The 17,334-nt window shown below is 46.1% G+C and overlaps 1 protein-coding gene across 4 annotated transcripts in view; it reads left to right on the top strand.

Moving 5' to 3' along the window:
- Window positions 1-17,334, top strand: part of WHRN (whirlin) — a 92,381-nt gene that overhangs the window by 51,437 nt on the left and 23,610 nt on the right. The window lies entirely within an intron of this gene.

Here is a 17,334-nt window from a genome sequence, read left to right on the forward strand (position 1 = left end):
CAGGGAGATCAGCTCAGTGCTTTGTGACCACTTGGAGGGGTAGGATAGGGAGGGTGGGAGGGAGACGCAAGAGGGAGGGGATATGGGGATATATGTATACATATAGCTGATTCACTTTGTTATACAGCAGAAACTAACACAACATTGTAAAGCAGTTGTACTCCAATATTAATGATAGGACATTTTGCAGAAGACTGGGGCCAGTGAAACATTTGCTTTGCTAACCTGCAATGTATATAGGAATGCTATAGGTAAATAGAACCAACAACACAATAAGTGATTATCAAAATATTACTCTCACGTTGCATAGTTATGTCTCTACCTTAAGACGGAATCTGACACAACACTGTAAAACAACTATACCCCAATTTAAAAAAAAAAAGGCTGAAAACAAAAAAAAGCAATTATACTCCAATAAAGATATTAAAAAAAAAGAAAAAAAAATGCTGGCTTTAAAGAAATTAGTTCTGGTTTTCAGTATAAGCCTGTAAGTAAATAGAATTGGTTCTGTTTGTGGATGAGAAAAATGAGGCTCCGAAAGTGGGAGTGATTTGCCCAAGGTCACATGCCAGGAAGGGGCTGGCCAAGGTCACAGGCCTGGCTCTCAGCTCTAATGCCCATCCATGTGGTTTCCGCTGTGGGTCCTGCCTCCCCGGTGAAGGGTCAGTCTGGCGTTGCCCCCCGCCGGGATGGAATAAACCCAGGCTGTTCCTTCAGTTCCTCGCCGGCATGCCAGCCCGGGCCCTGCACGGAGCCTGCTTGCGAGGAATCGTGGCAGAGCAGCCCCTGAGTGCTTGGAGCCTTGAAAATCCCCTGGCTCTTTCAGCAAGAGGTGGGATAACAGCTTTCACATCATTGCCAAGCTCCACCTTAGAAGACTGGCTTTGCCTCCCTTCCCAAGCCCCTTGCCGGAGCAGGGCCTTCTCTGCCAGGCCTTTCCCTGGGGCTGCCTTTCCTTGGGGTGCGGTGGCCACCTCTTTCTCCTGGGTGGGAATCCATGAGCTGTGAACCTCCAGCTGGCATCTTGCTTCCCTTCCAAGGACTGTGGGGGAGGAGTTGTGCTTCCCATAGGTTCCAGGTTCTCTAAAAATAGTAAAAATAATGATACCGTCACCCCCGCCACCTGTGTCCTAAGTACCATATTGTCAAGACTCAATGAGCGAATGCAGGTGAAGCCCAGTGCCTGGCACAGGATAAGCTCCCCTCAAATGGTAGCTCTGATTGTGTGAGTGACCTTCAGTATCCACAAGAGTGAGTGTGCTGGTGGGTGAGACTGGTCCTTGATGGCGTCTGAAACTCGGGTAGCTGATGGATCTGCCCAGATGATGAACACCTTTCCGAGGAGCCAGAAGGTGGTTTCTTTCCTGAGAATCCTGGCACGTGCTGGGCGACAGTTTTAGCCTCTTCCCCCCCCACCCCACTCCCACCGGCTGTGCCACATTCTCAGTCCTTCCATAGCATGCTCTCCTAGCCGGGTTTGTGAACTAGCCTCCGAATGCGTGTTTAGTAAATTGCAAACGTTCCAGTTGCTTAATCCTACCTCCTGACTTTTAAAGGGGCCCCTGCTAGGGTAGTAATTGCTCCCAGGCAGGCTATTGCAGAAAAGAGTAACACTTAGTTTCTGCAGGGAGGCCATGTGAAGCAGGAGCCCAGCTGTGGCTTGCCCTGGTCACAGGAAAAGGGGAGAGTGGTTCGTTCAGATGCCAACGGCCCCCATGAACCGTGCTGTCCACAGGAGGAAGACGGGGCTTCCAGGGGCTGGCTCTCCTTCTCATCCCTGTCCCACGTGGCCAAGGGAAGGGCCCGAGGAGCTGGGCGGCGACTGACCAGCACGGGAGGGTCGTCAGTTGCCCTCTGGCTCCACACGTGGCCATGCCAAGTTCGGTGCCTGTATATCAAGGACGTGCATGGTTTGCTGGATCTGAGGTCAGCCTGTTGCACCATTTCATAAGGGAAACAATGATCAGCGAGCATTTCCTTAGCCCCTGCTGTGGGATAGGGCACACGTGACGGGCTTTGAGAGAGGTCAGTAACCATGCTGGGCAGTGCTTCAGGCACTTGACCATGCATACAAATTATCAGGGACCTTGTCAAGTGCAGATTATGATTCAGCAAGAGCTGCAGTTATTATGGCCTCATAACTCTCCCAAAACCAAGAGGTGTGCAATAGCCACAGATTCTGCTCAGCCTTGCCCCGGGTCAGGAAGTGGACAGGCCACAGCAGGGCGGCTTGTCTCGGCTGCGTGATCTTCAGGCTACAGCTGGAAGACTCAGTCTGGGCGCCGGAGCCATTGGGAGGCTTGTTTTGTTTCATGTCTGGAGGTTGGCATTGGCTGCTGGCCCGGGGCCCCCAGCTCTTCCCTGCACGGGCCTCCCCATGCCGTCTTCTCACAGAGCTAGTTTGGGCTTCTTCTAAGCATGGTGGCTTAGAGAGAGGTTCTGAGGGCATGGGTCCTGGGAGAGAGACAAGTAGAGCTGTATTCTTTTTATGACCCAGCCTCAGAAGGCAGGTTCAAGGGGAAGGAAATAACTCTTACTTCCTGTATCAGTTTCCTAGGGCTATTGTAACAAATGATCGTCACAACCTTAGTGGCTTAAAACAACATAAATTTATTCTCCCACAAATCAAGGTGTCGACAGGGTCATACTCCTTCTGAAGGCTCTAGGGGAAGATCCTTCCTTGCCTTCTCCAGCTTCTGGTGTCCCTGCCATTCCTCGGCTTGTGGCAGCATTCCTGCAGTGTCTGCCTCCTCGTCAGTTGGTCTTCCCTGCATGTCTCTGGGTCTCACATCTCTCTCTCCTTTCTCTTCTATGGATGCCAATCATTGGATTTAGGGCCCACTCTAAATCCAAGATGATTTCCTCTCAAGATCCTTAACTTAATTACATCTGCAAAGATCTTATCTCCAAATAAGGTCACATTCAACAGGTACTGGGGGTTAGGACTTGGACATCACTCTTTTGGGGGGAGAGACACATTTCAAGCCACTACAGCTCCTGATGGAGAGTGGCAAGGTTCTAGGAGAGCCTATAAGACTTGGAAAATTTGGAATGGGGACTGCGGTTCTGCATTCCTCATAAGCTCCTAGGTTGTTGATACTGCTGGACAAAGATACAGGCTACTGTTCTCAAATCGCAGTCTATTGAGGAGGAGGGAGGAGTAAATAGCAAACTAGGTACCATATTAATACCAATACTACATAATATTTGAATAACACACAGCATCTACTATGTACAGTCACTTGACGTACATTAGCTCCTTTAAACCTTCACAGCCACCTTTTAAAAAGGTTTTTGTCCCTGTTCACGGATGTGAGGCTCAGAGAGGTTAAATGACTTAACCAAGGTCACACAGCCAGGAAGTGGTGGAGCCAGGACTTGAACCCAAGCAGAGCTGGTTCAAAATCCTTGCAGTTAACTACTGCACTCCCCTGCCTGGGTTGGGACCTCGGGAGGGAGCCATCAGCCCAGGGGAGGAGAGCCAGTGTGGCTGCAGAGAGGAAGTAGCTCCCTAGCTGGGCCTTACAGGATATTCACTCAGGCACCTGAGATTTGCTAAACATGTGTGTGTGTGCCTGACACAAAAGCAGGAGCCAAAAGACATGTGCTTTCTGCCCTTGTGTAATCTGGTTGGGGTGTTGACTGTGGACAATTATACCAGGTAGAGAAGTGAAGGGACGGATCTTCAGGGAGGGGCTAGCAGGAGCAAAGGCACAGAGACGTGGGCTGGGGCTCGCAGGTGTGCTGAGGGGAACCTGGGGGCTGACCGGCAGGAGAGGCAGGGCGAGGCGGCATGCGGTGGGGAAGGAGACCCCGGCCTTTCCCAGACCTCACCGATGGCTGGACAAAGCTGGAGAGACACATAGCACTTGGACTGATTGCATTAACTCCAGAATCAAGGAGCTGTTTGCTGTAAGGCAGACAGAAGGAGGCCAAAGCTTTCAGAGGTTGGGGAGTCCAGAGACCTGGGTGTGGCCGTGTACTAGAACTATTAACTCACACCCTTTGGGGGACTTTGTTTCTTTTTTGTTTATTTTTTCCAGCTATTAAAGTAATAGATTCAATATGTAATACACACACAAAAACATGCGACAGTAGAAGGACCCAGATGTCCTACCTTCCAAAGACAACCTTTGTTAACATCTTTTATTTTTTTACATATAATTCGCATACCATAAAAATCACCCTTTCAAAGTATGCAGATCAGTGAAGTACATTCATAAGATTGCACAACCATCACCACCATCTAATTTTAAAACATTTTCATCATCTCCCCCACCCCCTGCGAAAAATTCCTGTACCCTTTTAGCAGTCACCCCCATTTCTGTCTATGAAGATTTGCCTATTTGGGGCATTTCATATCAGTGAATCATAGAATATGTGGCCTTGGTGTCTGACTTCTTTCACTTAACATAGTGTTGTAGCATATATTAGTAAATTCCTTTTTATAGTGAAATAATATTCTGTTGTGTAGCTATAACATATTTTGTTTGTCCATTTGTGAGTCGATGGACATTTGGGTTGTTTCCATCTGTTAGCACCTTGATGTAGCTTCTTTTATTCCTTTGTCTGTACACTTTTACACAATGATATTATACAGTATATACTATTTTTCATCCCACATTTTCACTTGCGTTTTCCCATGTAATTAAAAACTTCTCATAAGTGCAATTTGTAATAGCTGCATGATAATACTCCATCTTCTGGCTGAGTTTTAATTTACCTAACCATTCCCTTGAAGTCAGGCGTTTAGTTGTTTCCAACTGAAGTAAGATTTTAAAAGGAGCAACAAATGAGAGAAGCCTCAGGGGATCTTTCCAGAAGAGCTTAAATCGCCTCCCAGCCTACCTGTCCCAGCAAGCTGCTGAGCCCAGAGAGGGACGAGAATGACTTATCCCAAATTACTAAGAGACAAGGATTGGACTGGATGGTGTAAAAAAGATTCTTCTCCAGGGTGGCATAGCAGATCTGCCAAGGGCCCAGGCCCGCTCTTCCCCAGACCCCCAAATGTCAAGGGAGATGTTAGCTTTATATCATGCCCCCTGGCAAATTTTTACATTTCTTTTTTGAATTTATTTTCTTTACCCTCAACAATATAGTCTTCATATGCAGTCTGGAAAGCAGAGAAAATGAATAAAGAGCTTGAAATTAAAATTGCCTGGAATTCACCTCCCAGAGGCAACTCCTGTGAACATTTTGGCATACTCCTTCCCAATCTCTTTAACACATTTGAAGACCGCATTAGATGGGCAATTTTAAGATAACATTAAAAAAGCCTGAATTCACAAGTAAAGCATGACCACTGTAGAAGATGTAGAAAATCCTACACTAAGGGAAAACCTCATGCAACAGTCTACGTGTCTGTCCTTCCAGAATGTTATGCTCACAGGGCATAGGATATGGACAAAAATAGTTCAGCAAAGTTGGGGTCAGACTATTTGCTTTCCCCCATCCTCCATAACATCTTTCTATTTCAGAAAGACCTTTGCAAAATATTAAGGTACAGAGTGGTGTTATGTGATTCCATTTTTTTTTAAGAAGAGAAGTATATTTGTACATACTTACATATGTGAAGAGAGTTCCTGGGAGGATGCCCAAGAAACTGTTAATGGTGGTTACTTTTTTTAAAAAAAATTATACAGTTATACAATTTTTAGAGGTTACACTCCATTTACAGTTATTACAAAATATTGGCTATGTTCCCCATGTTGTACAATACACCCTTGAGCCTATCTTATACCTAATAGATTGTACCTTCCACTCCTCCACTCCTATATTGCCCCTCTCCCCTCTCCCCACTGGTAACCACTAGTTTGTTCTCTATGTCTGTGGGTCTGCTTCTTTTTTGTTATATTTACTAGTTTGTTGTATCTTTTAGGTTCCACATATAAGTGATATCATAGATTTGTCTTTCTCTGTCCAACTGATTTCCCTTAGCATAAATTCCTCCAAGTGCATCCATGTTGCTACAAATGGCAAAATTTCATTCTTTTTTATGGCTGAGTAGTACTCCATTATATATGTATAATGGTGGTTACTTCTTAGTCTCAGTCCTGAGGCCTGTGACTTCAGTAGTCTGGGGGCCTGAGATGTGTTTTTAAGGGAAGGGAGCTTTGGGGAGGCAAGATTTTTACAATTTGTGTTTATACCCATTTTTTACTGTTTGCCTATTTCTATTAGATGCAATTTTAAGTTTAATTGGAAAAAATAATTATATGTCATTAAATATTCTGCAACATTATTGTTTATGACTTTATAGCATCACTGTATGGATATACCATAGGGTATTTGAGTGATCGATTCATAGACATTTAAGAGAGGGGTCCAAATTATTTTTGAAACTTTTTGTTTTGCATAATCATGATGATTTTCTTGGGGTTAATTCCTAGAAGTAGAGTTGCAAAAGTTGTGTACCACTTTGTCAAATATTTCTTAGCAAGTTTGAACCAAAGTGTGCTCCAGCTGGCAAAGTGCTAGATGCCCTGTTAAACTTTCTCACCCAGATGGGGTGGTGAAAGCCTTTTAGTGTTTGGTTCTTTTTGGCTAACCATGAGTGCCACCGTGTTTTGAGTACCACCCATGTGGTAAGCAGGATAATGAGCCCCAAAGATGTCTACATCCTAATCCCCAGAACCTGTGAATATGTTAGGTTATATGACAAAGGGGAGTTACGATTACAGATGAAATTAAGGTTGCTGATCAGCTAACTTTGACATAGGAGATGATTCTGGATTATCCAGGTGGGCCCAGTGTAATCACAAGAGGCCTTAAAAGTGGAGGAGAGAATAATAAGAGAGAACAAGAAAGATGGCTGGGGCTTCCCTGGTGGCGCAGTGGTTGAGAATCTGCCTGCCAATGCAGGGGACACGGGTTCGAGCCCTAGTCTGGGAAGATCCCACATGCCCTGGAGCAACTAGGCCCGTGAGCCACAACTACTGAGCCTGCGCGTCTGGAGCCTGTGCTCCGCAACAAGAGAGGCCGCGACAGTGAGAGGCCCGCGCACCGCGATGATGAGTGGCCCCCGCTCGCCACAACTGGAGAAAGCCCTCGCACAGAAACGAAGACCCAACACAGCCAAAAATAAATAAATAAATTAGTTAATTAAAAAAAAAAAGATGGCTGTATGAGAAGGATTTAACCTGAAGATGCTGGCTTTGAGGATGGAGGAATGGGGCCACAGCCAAGGAATGTGGGTGGCCTCTAGAAGCTTGGAAAAGGCAAGGCAATGGATTGTGTCTTAGAGCCTCCAGAAAGGAACTCAGCCCTGCTGACATCTTAGTCCAGTGAGACCCATGCTGGATTTCTGACCTTGAGAGCTGTAAGATAATAAATTTATGTCCTTTTAAGCCACTAAGGTTGTGATAATTTGTCACAACAGCTATAGGGAACTAATACAGTACAGTACATACTGTATCCCCAACACCTAGCATAGTGCTGGCCCTGAGGGAGGTTCTTGGTTCTTGTCTAGATGGGTCATTATATTTATCATTTGCCCAGTCTTACAAGACACAAAAGTAGTTTTGCAGTTGCCACACACATACCACTGGAAAACGAACCCACTAAGTTGTGTTCCTGATTTGTTTGCAGTACATTTTGTCTGTAAACTGAGTGTTTATAGTCAAAGTACTGTGTTACTTGGGTTATTTCTTTTTTCCCCTTCACCTTAGTTCTGTTCTTGATTTGAAATAGGTTCATTTGTTTCTGCTGGAATTCAGTAGGGTTTCCCCACATCTTTATTGATTTAATTTTACTTTTTGAATAACAAAAACATCAAAACTGTACAAAAAAACGTACTCAGAGTATTACTTCTCCCCCACATCCTTTCTATCCACCCCCACCACTCCTCGCAAGACAACTAAATAAGCTAATTTCTGGCTTATTTCTGTTTCTTTTTGCAAGAATAAGCAGATACATGTATATGTTCTTTTGCCTTTCTTATATAAAAGGTAGTATGTGATAGATATTCTTTCTCAGTTAATTTTTAAAAATTTAGCATCCTGGAAATCACTGCATGTCATTGCACAGAAATCTTTGTCATTCTTTTTTATAGCTGCATAGTACTCCACTGTGTGGCTTTGCTGTACTTTATTCAACTGCTGTCCTCTGTCTGGGCACTTAGATTGTTTTCAATATTTTACAGTTACAAACAATGATGCAATGGGTAACTCCATGTATATGTATTTTGTCACTTTGGGAAGTGTATCTTCAGGGTAAATTTCTAGAGTTGGGATTTCTGTGTCAAAGGGTAAATACATATATAGTTGGTCAATGTTGCGACGTCCCACTCCATAAGAGTTGTTCCATCCTGAATTCCCACCAGCCATGTCTGAGCATGCCCGACAGGTGCTGTCAAGTTTTTAATTGTTTCCTATCTGATAGGTGAGAAAGGGTATCTTGATGTAGCTTAATTTGTAATTTTCTTATGAGTGAAATTGAACATCTTTTACTATGTGTATGGACCATTTTTATGTCTTCTTGTAACTTGGTTGTGTCTTTTATTATCCTTCTGTTGTCAAGATTTTGGACTTTTTCCCCTAAAATTTAAGAATTCTTTATATATTAAGGCTTACTAGCCCTTTATCTGTGACATGTATTACAAATGTTTTCTCCTTGGTTGTCATTTTCTTTCAACTTTGCTTATAGAGTTTTTTTTTTTCCCCAATGTGCAAGTTTTTTAAATTATCATTTAGTTTAGTTACCAATTCTTTCTTCTGTTGAATTTGAGGTCTCTTTAGAAAACCTTTCTTAGATATAGAGCATTTTATTCATTTTTTTCTTTTAACACTTGTAAATACATTTTTCTTTTTAAAGCTCTGATTAGCACACTGGCCCTGAACTCCATGCAGATCTGATTTATTCTTGTGTGCAGTGTAAGATATGGATCCAATTTTATCTGTTTCCAAATGGCTACATAGTTATCCTAGAGCTATGTATTAAAAGCCCATCTTCGCCACAATGATTTGTGATGCCACCTTTATCATGTACTACATTTCTGTGTGTCCTCGGGCCTATTTCTAGCCTGTTCCCCTGTCTGTCCATCTGCTCATGGGTCAGTCCCCCACCGTTTAATTGCAGAGGCTTTAGAGCAGGATTTAGTATCTGGTACCTCCTCCGAAGGTAGCAATTCTGTATCAGGGTTTTCATAGCTATTCTCGTATTTTGATTTTTTAATTAAAAATTATTATTAAAAATTAACAGATTCATTTTTACAGTAATTTTAGGTTGATAAAAAAAATTAAGCAGAGAGTATAGAGTCCTCATATACCCCTTCTCCATCCACCCTTTTCACACACAATTTCCCTTATTATTAACATCTTTCATTAGTGTGGTACGTTTATTACAGTGATGAGCCACATTGTGATACGTTATTATTAACTAAAATCCACAGTTTACATTAGGGTTCACTCTTGGTATTGTACATTCTATGGGTTTCAACAAATGTATACTGAAATGTATCCACCATTACAGTATCATAGGAATAGTTTCACTGCCCTAAAAATCCTGTGTTCTGCCTGTTCATCCCCCCACTCCTTCCCCAAACCCCTGGCAAACCACTGATCTTTTTACTGTCTCCATAGTTTTGCCTTTTCCAGAATGTCACGTGGTTGGAATCATACACTATGTAACCTTTTCAGATTGGCTTCCTCCACTTAGCCATACGCATTTAGGGTTCCTCCATGTGCAGTTTTATTTTTTCACATGACCTTTTTATGTCAGCTTATCTAACAAAAGCTTGTGTTTTGGGGGATAATGTTAAATTTTCAAATGAGAGAGAATTGACGTCTTAATGATGCTGAATCCTTTAACAACAGGCCATCTTTTTTTTTTTTTTCCTATTTGTTGAGTCCATTTTGAGTGTTATAAGTTTTCTTCGCATGTGTGTTACACGTTTCCTGTTAAGTTTATTCCTGTTTTCTCTCTTCTGTCACCATTATAAATGTAGAGTATAGAGCACAGAGTATATACTCTACCTCTTCTGATTGGTCACTCTGTGTATATGAAGGCTTGAATTTGAGAACTCACTGATTTTTACAGGTCTGTGGAGCAGCACAAAGCAGGTGAGAGGGCTAGTTCCAGGCCAGCTTTACCCCAACTTACCAGGAGGCCTCAGACCCATGACATATTTTCTCTACCCCTCACCCCAGTTTTCCCTCTTCCAAAATGAAGGGCTGGATAAATGCACCATTTCCCAGAGTGAAATTCCAGCCAAAACTAAATTGTGGTTTGTGTTTTTACCTCTTTGCCTTACTTGTGATTGACAAATTGGATATTCTTTCCCTGCTGCAGTGCACAGAGCCAGGCTGCAAGTACCCAGCCTCCCTACATGCCCTGGCCTTGTCAAACTAGACCTTTACATAAATGGAAAATGTCTCTTGCCTGTCTACAGAAACCAGAAAGGGCAAGGGGACTAGCTTGCTTGTTCATATATTTGTTCATCCATTCATCTAATTGTTTATTCACAAGTTACTGATTCTGTCAGGCATTGGTGGGGTGCCTCCCGTGTGCCATGCAAGGGGGGGGTGTGCAGTACTCTGGCCCTGAACTCAGTGCTTACCGCCCATCATGGTCTCAAACTATGATGAGGGCTTTGGGGCTGGTACTGCAGAAAGTTCTTTCGGACAGTGCTGGTTTAGAGTGCCTTTGCGTCATCTGAGTTGAAATGTTGAGTAGGCGAATACAAGTCTGGGGCTCAGAATAGCAGTTGGGCTGGGTTCATATCTTGCTCTGCTATTTGATTGGTGGGTGTCCTTGGGCAAGTGACTTCACCTCTCTTGAGCCTCCCTGCCCGCATCTATAGAACAGGCTATACCATTCCATGCCTCAGGTGGTGCTTATTAAATATAGAGCCAAATTGTATGAGGTCACTGGCCTGAGTGAGGTGCTCAAGGGGTTCGATAGCTGTTATTCCTCCTGGGTTTGACCTTTGTAATTGCTCTGATGTGTTTACTTGAAAGCCAAACTCTCCTGTGAGAAGAGCTCAGGAGTGGCTTCTCTGCCCTCGTTCCAACATTGACTCAGAGTATGACCTTGGGCAAGTCCTTTCCCCTCTCTGGGCCTCAGTTTTTCCACTGATGACCTGGGGGTTAGAGCAGGCCTTCTTTGAGGGCTGCCCATGTCCTGAATAGAGTAAGCAAGGACTGACAATGGACGTGTTAGTGTGAGAAGAAGGAACCAGAAGGAAGTCAGAATGCACCAGGTCAGCCAGTTCCATCCGTGGCATGTCTGAGTGGGTTCTGCCTTGTGAGAGCAAGGTTTACCAGAGAGGGTTGTGTGATGAGCTCCCCCACACCCAGCCCTCACCCACAGCTTGCTTGTTCTAGGAACCTTCTGAGCATTTACCTTGATCTTTTTTTAAAAATATACAGACAAGGTTTACTGACTTCTGAACTGTTGGAAAAAACTAATGTTGTCTCATTAAAACTGCATTGCTCACTTGTACCAAAAAAAAAAAAAAAAGCGAGAAAGAAAACAAGCCCATTAAAGTTTTAAACCTGACATGGAAGACTATTAAAGATTCATAATTGCAATAAAAGTCTTCAATAGAATTTGAATTTTCGTTGTGGTAATGCTACAGTCAGCGGAGTCCTTATTTGAAGCCGCAAAATCCATTTCAATAAAGACTTGGGAAGGTGGTGAAGAAGGGCCTGAAGTCAGCCTCCTCAGGGCCCTGGCCCAGCGAGGCTCCCACTGGTGTGCGCATCTGGAGAGGACGGATTCCTGCCTGCCAGCTCAGCACAGGGGTCGAGTGGTTGGCAGGTTTCTCCCCTGCCTCCCTCTGATGTGGGAGCTCAGCCCTGCTGCCATCCTTCCATGGGTTCTTTGGGCTCGTTTGTTCCTTTCACCAGGCAAGAACAGAGCACCTACTGTGTGCATGGCAGAATGCCCTGGGCTGAGAGGTCATGTCAGAGGTGGAAGGATAAGCTGGTTTTTCCTCGAGGAGGAGCCGATACTGGTTCGAGCAGAGGTTTGGCAGGCTGGCAGAACGAAGGCCAAATCCCAGCTCTTGTCACTTCACTTTCTGGCCTCAGCCTCCTCATCTGTAAGATGGGGATAACAGTATGTGCCTTGTGGTGTGGCCATCATGTGTGAGTGTTGACACGGAAGGTAGAAAGGCGGAGGGTATGGCTTTGAGAGACTCAGAGGAGGCAGAATTGCAATATTTGGTTGGTGAGTGACCAAGGGTCACTTTAAGGGTAAATATGGTTTTCAAAAAACGCAGCTAACATTTATTGAGGACTTACTGTATGCTGGATACTGTTTTACCTGCTTTGTATGTGTTCATTCAATAAATATTCATTGAGCACCTACCATGTGCCAGGTGCTGTTTTAGGTGCTGGGGATACAGTGGAGAGTGTATTAACTCATTTAATCCTCAGACCTATGAGGTAGGCACTGATGCTTTCCCCATTTTCCAGAGAAGGTAACTGAGCCACAGAGAGGGCAGGGAAATTACCCGAGGTCACACAGCTGGGAAGTGGCAGAGCCTGGAATTAGATCCCGAGGGCAAGACTCCTGGGTCTGTGCTCAGTAACCACACAGCGAATGGCTTCTCATTTAGTTGGTGTAACACTCTTCAGGGATGCTGGTCTTATTCCCGTTTTGAGGAAAGAAAGGCCTAGAGCAGTAACATTATTTTCCCCAAGTCTCTTAAGGAGTAAGAGGGAATCATTACCAAGGCCAGCTCACTCCTAAGCCTGCTGAGCTCTTTCCACTGCTCCAGGGGCCTCAGACCCAGCGGAAGTGAACTCCTGCTTCCTGGTGGTTGGCTGGCCAAGTTCAGGGGGAAATCAGTGTCCTGTCCTTGTTAAAGTCCCTGTCCGCTCTCCTCGGAGCATGCCGACCCCGAGCCTGTCTCTCGGTGGCTGTGGATGATGGCGGAGTCTTTCCTCTGCCTTAAAATGAAGGGCACTCCCGCGCTCCATCCTCTGCTCCTTCATCACTGGTGATGAATAGGACGCCCGTGGTGAGAAATAAAATAAAGCCTCCTTTATTTATGCATCCCTCTACGTCCTCTCCATCGGCGCCTCTCTGAAAGCTGAGCAATGTTAGACACTCGATCACGCTCTGCTCCTGTCTCTCCCTTCTCCAGGGGGTCGTGTCCTGACAGCTCTGGGCTGGTGGGTATTTCCTTGGTTGATCAGCCTCAGGGTCTGGGCTTTGCTGTTGCCTCGCTCTGTGGTCCCTGACACGTCCCTGTGCTGCCTGTCTCCCCATATGTAGGGGACCGTGGGAGGCCTGACAGTGGCCACGTTTTCCTTTTTCCTTTTTGCCTTAAATCCGCCCTCCCCCTCCCCCTCCCGGGTTATCTAACTCCGGAGCTGGCTACCGTGGGAAGGAGAGAGTAACATTTCAATGAATAAACACAGAGAGCTCTTAGGTATTTTTTTTTTTTGGTGGGGAGGGAGTGCTTTAGGGGAAAAGCCAGATGAAGACCTTTAAACACTCCACCTGGACTTCACATTGCACAAACCAAAGGAAAAGGGGAAGTGAGTGGAAGTGAGCCTGGGAGAGTAGAGAGGAGGGGTCTCTGCAATCCCTTCCCGTTTACTAAATGCCTCCTGCGTGCCAGACACTATGTGGGATAAAGGTGGTGCAGGGTTGGGGGAGATTAGGGGAGAGGCTGGGCTCAAATGCTGCCTCGCTGTCCACGTGTGACCATGACCTTGAGCAAGCTGACATGTCAACCTGTCCCCGCCATTTGGAAGGGAAGTGAATGAAAATCTCTCGAAAGCCTCTCGAGTGTCAGGCTCTGTGCTGAGTGGTTCCACTTGCTTCTCAGAGACCTGGAAAAAGCAGGCAGTATCATGTGCCTTTTACAGACGAGGAGGGTACTTGAGCTGTGCAGGACCACACGGCCACTGTGTCATGGCTGCCTGGCTTCAGAACCACGGGCATCTTTCTGTTGGACCGTAGGGACGGGACTCCACAGCCTGCTGGCCTGGGGCTGCTGTGAGCAGCAGGTGAGACGCTGGGTTTATTTGAACGTGGCTTGTGAATTCTGAATGAGGGTGAACATGCAGACGCCTGTTCCGACAGGGCTCCCGGACCTCGGGAAGCTTTGCAACAAGTAGAGGGAATGAGAGAGAGAGCTGGACACAGAAATGGGAGTCACTCAGACCAACTCAGATGCTGCAGAGGGCTGCGTGGAGACAACCCCGTCTAGAGCTTCAGTTTTAAAACAGGCTCTGAAGAAGAAGAAAGATAGGAGAGGATGGAAAGAGATGGGGAAGACGGGCTCACGTACCCCCCCCCATTAAGTTGGGGCTTCCAGAGTATGACTCCTACTTCACACCTGTTTCCCAGGTGGATTGCACATGAACCCCACACTGACTCACAGATCGGGTAGGGATTCATTCAGCAGGCATTAGGGGGAAATGTGATTAGCACAGCAGACTGATTTCTTGGATGTTAATGTTTACGAGGAGGCTGCAGTAAATGTGTGCAGGTGATTCACAGCACTGCATAAATAACAGGTGCCCAGCTCAGGGAAGGGAGAGTAACTGAAGTTTGGAAACCATAGCACTAAATCGGTACACACACCCCCAAGAACCATTGCCCCCAGAGGCTACTGACACCCCGACCTCAGTGTTGCCAGATTTAGTGAATAAAAATACAGGCCACCATTTAAATCTGAGTTCCAGCTAAAGAGCGAATACTTTTTTTAGTGTAAATACGTCCCATGCAATATTTGGGGCATTCCCTGCTTCTCCAGCCTCGCTGTGAAGGGCCAGGTAAGTGCTTGTAGAATTGAGTTGCTTCCCCCGGGCCTGGACCTGTAGGGAGAGGCTTGCTCACAAAAGGATGCCCTCACTTATCTGGTCTCTCAGATGTGACTTCCTTTAATTAAACTGCTGGGATGAAATAAAGTGTGTGGGAAAGACTAAAATTGACTTCCTTAGCTTAACAAAAGCCAAAGCTATTGAGAGGGATACTTAAGGAAACAGAGCACTTCAGCAGATGAGAAGTACAGCCTGGCACCAGCTCGGATCTGTGGGGGGACAACCAGGGGCAGAGGGGAGAGGTAGAGCCGCTACTCGGGGAGACTGTGATGACGTGGGCCGAGGGGGCCGACCTTGCCTTGAGAGCATCCCTTGGCTCTCAGTAAGGCCCGAATGCCTGCCTGCGAAGCTCTCCTTTGACACAGCTCTGCTTCTCAGCATGGGGGAACACCAGCTGGGAGAGAGGCACAGTGGGAAGTGGCGAAATCCATACCTCCGCACATAAGCACTTATTGAGCACTTGCTGTGTGCCAAGCCCCGAATCAGGTGTTGGGTCTCACCTCTAGCTCTTTACAAGGAAACCAGCTGGGGTTGCCTAAGTTCTCAGGGACCCCAGTTTCTCAACTAAGGGAGGTCCAAGATGCAGAAAGAGAGAAAAAAATTGTTGGTATTGCTGGTGGCATTGGGAAACACATGCTGATGACTATAGAGATCTATTTGGAGGGCAATCCTGGGCTAGGATTCCCCATTTTACACCAGAGGAAACTAAGGGACAAAAGCTCATTGGGGGATTTGCTTGAGCTCATGTGGCATGGAAGTAGCAGAGCCAGGATTTGGACCTGAATCTGATGGTCTTTGAAACCCTTAACCATAGCGTTATGCTGCTTCCTGGACTGTAGGGGTTGTTGAGGTTTTTTAAGCCGGGAAGGATATCATGAAAGCAAAAAGTTGAAGAAACATTATCGGGTGCTAGGTCTGAGGCCAGTTTAGAAGTTAATGCACGGAGGAGGATGCCAGCTCAGGAGCTCAGGTATGAGCAGGTGGGGACCCAGGTTAGGGGACCGATGGGAGAGGAGGAAGGTGAGACTTCCTGGAGAGTCTACGCAGGGAATAAAGGCAGAGTTTATGATGGGGGTGGGTTTTCAGAGCTGGATGCTGCGGGCAGAGCTAGGGAGGAATGGCAGGCTTTGGATGTGCTGGATCTGAAGCCCGACAGCAGCCCAGCGGTAGAAAGCACTAGGGCCTTGGGACCCGACCTGGGTTTACACCCTAGCTGTCCTCTTCACTAGCTCTGTGACCACAAACTATTTACTTAACCTCTCTGAGCCTCTGTCTTCTCTCTGGTGAGATGCAGAGCAATGATACCTACTTGGCAGGATATTAAAGATATTAAATAAGGAAAACTATGTAAAGGGACAGACGAGGTTCTTGACATACAGTCAGCATCTGGTTAAAAGTGGTTTGAAATTTGGGGCCCCAGGCTGGTGTCATGTGTTGGTCCCCACTGAGCTGCAGCAGAGATGGTCCTGGAGCTAGGAATGGAGGGACTGGTGTCTGACTCTTCATTCATGTGATGAATTTTTATTGCATTCCTACTGTGTGCTGGGCCCTGGAGACATAGTGTGGAGAGGCTGGTGGGAAAACCCAATTACAGCACAAGACGGAGTCCACTGAGCAGCCTGAGAGCAGGGTGTGGTCTGTCTGGCTGTGCATGGTGTCCCAGCTCAGAGCCTGGCACGTAGTAGGTGTGCAGGAAATGTTGAATGGGGGTTGTGGAGGCAAAGATGCAGTGGGCCTTCTCTGAGCACATCAACGCTGGTGCAGAGGAGGGTGGGAAAGTCTGAATTTGTAACCACTTTCTGTTCTGGAAACTCCCCAACAGCAGGTGAGGGGTTAAAGAAAAGATGAGAAACTGGGGACCAGGGTTTCAGTTCTCAGCCTCATCACCACATCTTATTCTCTTTTTCTTCCAAATTCCCAGTTGGCTCACCTTTTCCAAATTCTGCTTTGAAAAATGCTGGAAAACGCCCCTGGGGGTGACCATGTGCCATCAGCAGGCTGGGACGGGGGGAGAAGGAAAAGCGGCCAGGAATAATTGGCATTATGGGGACTTCCCTGGTGGTCCAGTGGTTAAGACTCCACGCTCCCAATGCAGGGGGCCCGGGTTTGATCCCTGGTCAGGGAACTAGATCCCACATGCATGCTGCAACTAAGGAGCTGGTGAGCCGCAACTAAGGAGCCTGTGAGCCACAACTAAGGAGCCTGCCTGCCACAACTAAAAGATCCCGCACACGGCAATGAAGATCCCGTGTGCCGCAACTAAGACCCGGCACAGCCAAATAAATAAATAAATAAACAAATATTAAAAAATAAAAAATAATTGGCATTATGGGGCTGCCCTTCAAGGCCACGGTGGGCTGTGACCCTGGGCAGCCGCCTCTGGTCACCCATCGGTGAACAGAGGAAAAGCACCGAACCTCCGAGTTTAAACATGCTGCACGTCCTTCTGACATGCCCCGGGTCACACTGCAGCAGCTTCCCAACCAACCTCTTCTGGTTTTGTCACATACTTATATTTATTGGAAGGCTTGTTTTTTCTATTTTTTACTCCTTT

The sequence above is a fragment of the Balaenoptera physalus genome (assembly GCF_965194825.1).
Source record: "Balaenoptera physalus genome assembly, chromosome: 7".
Taxonomy (NCBI): Eukaryota; Metazoa; Chordata; class Mammalia; order Artiodactyla; family Balaenopteridae; genus Balaenoptera; species Balaenoptera physalus.